At 37.4% G+C, this 5415-nt stretch overlaps 1 protein-coding gene across 1 annotated transcript in view; it reads left to right on the top strand.

Annotated features, from left to right (window-relative positions):
• Positions 1-2108, top strand: part of LOC107678964 (uncharacterized) — a 39270-nt gene extending 37162 nt beyond the window's left edge. Inside the window, exons 14-15 of the mRNA XM_016474362.1 lie at positions 1675-1734; positions 1807-2108. The gene's annotated coding sequence lies outside the window, so the exon portion shown is untranslated. The remainder of the gene's footprint in view (positions 1-1674; positions 1735-1806) is intronic.
• The last annotated feature ends 3307 nt before the right edge of the window (positions 2109-5415 follow it).

Below are 5415 nucleotides of genomic sequence, written 5' to 3'. Positions count from 1 at the left end.
TTGATAAAGAATATCTCTTTGGTTTTGAGACTTTAGTCTTTGCAACTTCAGGGATCTTATCTATTCACGAACAGCTTGTAACACTCCAAAGAGAAAGGAAAACTTGAAATCGCATCATATGACCCCTTTAATAAATGACAGGGGTCCAGACTGCGACCATTTTTTTCTGCCGGTGTGACTACATTTTGTGAGCGGTTGCACTGGTGCGACCATCGCATTGTCCAACTTAAGCGCTGCCATTTTTGTTGCATATGAGAAATATAAAAGCATAACAAAACCACCCCATTTTTAATGGGATAACCAAAATAAACTTTGTGGTATACACGTATGGGAAAAAACAAAAAAAATAAATAAAAACTTCAAATTAGCACTATAACCAGTAGATGGCATGAGAGGAGCACTTATTGGCTCATCCGTCAGTTAGCTCTACTTGTTGCTTAATGTTTAGAAATTATAAAACCACTATTATAAAATAACAAATCATCAAGAAATCATATTGTCAAATGTTGCACTTTTTTGTTTATGAAGTAAAAAAAAAAAAATAAATAAAAATTACAAAGTGCAACAATTAGCTACTCATACACAATGAAATCATGAGTTTTGTCAAAAACCAACAAACAAATACAATTAGCAGCACTATTGTCACGGGTGCACTGCTGAGCGGACTGAGGAGCAAGGAACGGAGAGAGACGAGGAGTACATTAATGATGGGATTTTAATAACTTCAAGGGAACCAGGAAAACACACGTAGTAACGGCGGTAGACTTCAGCAGACATTCACATTCATTAACATACAATACCGGACCCTGGAGCACACACAGGGAACACTATTTATACACACAGGAGGAGGGGATGACGAGACACACCTGGGAGCAATGAAACATCAAGGGAAACACCTGGGACAAATGAACTTAACTAATCAGGACAGGAACAGGAAACTAACCAAATAAGGGCATAGGAAGGCACATGGGCAGCAAGACACACACAAAACATGGAACAGAGTCTGCCAACTATGCACCTTTTGTTTGCATAAACATTAAAATATTCATATAATGATGGCCGGTTTTTAAACAAACAAAAAATCTTGGTTAGGCTCGGTTACTTAGGCCTACAGCATAACAGGTTAAAATCATTTAAATGTTTAACTTGGCAACAATGTAAAAACACATGCAAATGATGAACTTTTGTTCATTAAGCTGTAGGGGAAATTTTCAAAAAGTGTTCCCCCTCGGGAATTGCTGTTCCAGACTCTTCGTCAGCCACCAGATCAAAGACTCCTGCTAGTGTTTATTAAAGTTGTTTCTTACTCATTATGTGTTCAGTGTAGGAGAGACCTGCCCTTTTGTAATCTGTTCTCTCTGTTTTTGTTAAGAGTAGTTAGGTAAGGATCTTTGTATTTTTATTTTATGTTGTTAGGTTAATTACATTGATTTATTTTCTAGACTGACTTTATTTGTTGTTTTGGGCCTTGGGTCTCTCTGAAGCCCTGTACCACTCAGTGACTGTTTCTCCTCATCTCTTAAATAAATCTACACCTTCAATTTATGACGTTTTTTGGCTTGATGAGATGAGTCTTTATTATTTTTATTGTGTCTTACCCCTAGCAGACGTAATGATTTTAATTAATTAATTAATTAATTTAGTTTATTGATTTATTGTTTAATCTTTACCCAGGTCATGAGTCTGCAGAGACTGACACAGCACAGAAACAAGAAAGATGCAAAAATGGTGAAGGTAAAAATTATTTATGGAAATAGATCAGGCTGTTTCTATGCAGATTCTTCATTAAATATGTTGTTCATCTAGGCGCTGAGTTTGTGGAGAAGCACAGGACAGAGTTGATCAGACGGGTCTCACTGGTGGAGCCCATTGCAGACGACATGAAACCTCTGATTGGTGATGAAAAATACCAAACCATCTTAAACTCAGAAACACCACAAGACAAAATGAGAAAGCTTCTGAACTTTCTCACAACAACTAAACTGAAAGATAAACTTTACCAAAGTCTTTTAAAAAATGAGCGCTTCCTTGTTGAAGAGTTGGAGTATTCTGAGTAGATGCTCTTCCAAGCATCAGAAGAATTAATTCATTATGGTTCATTATTATTTTACAGCAGACAGGTCATTAATAATATAATGTGGCCTGGACCAAACAATGTAGTTCCTCAGAAACAGTTGTGGTTCCAACAAAATGGTTGCCGAGCAACAGACAAACATAAACAAAGGTATATGTTTGTAGAGTAATTTACAACAGCTTCGAACGTGGCTCAGCCAATCAGAATCAAGCACCGGAAATCTCCATTTTATAATGAGATGTGGAATATACATTTGTGATTGGTTTACATATAGAGGGGTTTTTTTTTACACTCAATGTCATTGTCAAGTGTTCAGACGAAAACCTAGGAATACATAAACGCAAATACTCTGAATTTGAACTTTGTGACTTCCTGAAATATTTTGCATCTTACTATTGGAGAGATTTTTCCACAGTTAGGAAGATTAGACATTATTCTAAATAATATCCGTTTGAATAATGCATCTCTGTTTGTGCTAGAGCCACCAGCTTTAACAACTTATTTCAAAAGTCTTTATAAATTTCCTTAACTTGTTTGCATGTGTTTTGTAAAAACATTGTTTGACAGCTTATTTTACATATTTACTGAAAACTAATTCATTTTTGTTGTTGTTCTTGAGGGATTCATATTGTTGCATATTTCTGAGTTACACACCTGTTCCCATTTTTTTCCATTTATTATTGGAGGGTTGTCCCCCCTAAAATTATGATTAAAAACCATGCTGTGTATTGTAAATAACAATGTTTGATACTTTCAATAATTGTGTAACCTCTTTAATACAGATGATGCCAATGTATTTTTCGATGAGTACGCTATAGTAGCAATAATAACGTTACCTGCTTGAGGGAAAGGGTTGCCAGGTTTCCACAACAAAACCCGCCCAATTGCGACTCAAAACTAGCCCAAACTATCCGCGTTTCAAAAGGGGTTCCCCGGTAAAAATCGCGTTCCGGGGGTTAAAATACACGTTATTGGGTTCGCGTTTGGTCCAAATGCCTGCTTTCCTCTTTTACATCACCTACACCAGTTTTCCCTCGGAATTGGGCTACTTTAACACTGTTGCCGCAGGTTGTTTTTCATGTTTGCGGGTTTAAGCGACCCCAATAATGTGATATTCAACCCCTAAAATGTGAATTTTACCAGGGGAACCCCACCAAAAACGTGTATTTTACCCCACCGGAATGTGATTTTTACCGGGGGATCCCCCTTGAAACATGATTGGGCTAGTTTAGGGCTATTTTTGAGTAGCAATTGTGTGGGTTTTGTCGTGAAAACCTGGCAACCCTGACCTACACACACAAGTCTGGTGAGAGAAAAGTCAATAGTTGTGGAACTCCAGTAAGTAAGGCTGTCAAGGAATAAGGCCTTTTATTCACTTAAACATCGGATGAAGTGATTATTTTCTCTTTAATACATGATGCCAATGTATTTTTCAATGAGTCCGCTATGTTAGCAATAATAACGTTACCTGCTTGATAGATAGTAATGTCTACAATGGACACGACCGCTGTCGCGGCGCGACCACAACAGCTTGAAGTTGTCTAATTTGACACGGTCTGCACTAATAGTAGTAAGGCTGTGTATACATATCCTTACAAGTACAATTTTAGCTGTATTATTTGTGTCCCCTTCAAAAATTGCTCTTGAGAAATCTTCAGTCTAGAGAGCATTTGATTGGACAAAAAGTAGTATTACTTAACTATTTTTGATATATCTACAACCCCAATTCCAGAGAAGTTGGGACATTTTGTAAAATGCATTAAAGCAAGAATCTGTGATTAGTTAATTCTCTTTAACTTTTATTTAATTGACAAAAGTACAAAGAATACATTTACAAAGTTTTCACTGACCAACGTAAATGTATTTTGTAAATATGAACAAATTTTGATTTTGATGGCTGCTACACATTCCAAAAAAGGTGGGACAGATGCAAAATAAAAGTGAAAAGGTTATAGAATATCCACTTTAATCTGTTTTGAAACAGTTCACAGTAAGCAGGTGAATTGGTAATAGGTCAGGCTATCATGTTTGGGTTTAAAAGGAGCATCTCAGTCTTTGCAAGCAAAGCTGGATCATGGCTCATCACTTAGTGCCAAATTTCACGAGAGAAGTATCAAACAAATCAAAAATCACATTTCGCAATGCAAAATTGCAAAGAATTTAGGTCTTTCACCAAGTACCATACATAATATTGTGAAAAGATTCAGGGAATCCAGATAAATCACAGTACATGTAGGGCAAGGCAGGAAACCTTTGAATGTGCTTGACCTTTGAGCCCTCAGCTGGCATTGCATGAGAAACCGTCATGCTGCGGTGTTAAATATAGCCACATGGGCTCAGGAGTACTTCAGAAAACCACTGTCATTTACCACAGTCTGCTGCTGCATCAAGAAATGCAACTTGAATATCTGTTACTCTAGGAGAAAGCTATACATCAATTCGGGTTCTCTGGGCCAGAGCTCATCTCAGACAGCCAACAAGGCAGTGGAAATGTGTGCTGTGCTCAGATGAGTCCACATTGCATCCAGACTTTCATTAGCGAAAGAAGCAAAAGCAAATGTCTGTCATTATATGGGGGTGCAGCAGAGCAAATGGCACGGGTGACTGGAATATGTGTGACGGTACCATTGACATGGAGGCATATACTGGGATTGAACAGAGACATAAACTGCTATCAAAATGATGTCTTTCACGGGAAGTCCATGACTATTATACATTGTTCGATTTGAGGTGGGGGGGGTTCCGGACCTCCCATAAGCATTAAGGGACCCCCCATAACACCCAAAAAAATTAACTGGTTTTCCCCCTGGTTTTTCAATAAAACTATAATACTTTAAACTTGAAACTAGTGAAAATGAAAATTAAATGAAAAGTTTTGATTGCTGTATTAAATTTAGACCTGCTCATGCTATATCATATTTCTTTTTACGCGTTTTTACAGCATTGCACATTATAACCAAATACACGCGATTCTGTTGAGCTTAGGAATGCAATGGCCAATCAGAGGCGTTCAGATGAATCATCGCTGAAACCTCAGAGTTTTGTTCACTGCGCGTGTGTGCTGAATTAATTCTGACTGAAACTCATGAATTCTCTGTTTGAATAACTGTGGAAATGCAAGTGTTATAATTAGTAACTTATGTTTTTATTAACCTGTGATCACATTAAATACAAATGCAGTCATATTAAAATATTTCATGACAACTTATCTGGTACTTGTCTAAACAAACGGGTTTATGATATGTGTAGGGGGGGGCGGGTGAGTGAATGTGCCAGACCGGCCAGCAGATCTGTCTTCTATTGAAAATGTATGGCTCATCATGAAAAGAAGAATCAGACAA

The sequence above is a fragment of the Sinocyclocheilus anshuiensis genome, unplaced genomic scaffold (genome assembly GCF_001515605.1).
Source record: "Sinocyclocheilus anshuiensis isolate Anshui unplaced genomic scaffold, SAMN03320099.WGS_v1.1 scaffold2040, whole genome shotgun sequence".
NCBI lineage: Eukaryota > Metazoa > Chordata > Actinopteri > Cypriniformes > Cyprinidae > Sinocyclocheilus > Sinocyclocheilus anshuiensis.
The sequence above is the reverse complement of the archived record's forward strand: the minus strand, read 5'-3'. Positions and strand labels throughout refer to the sequence as shown.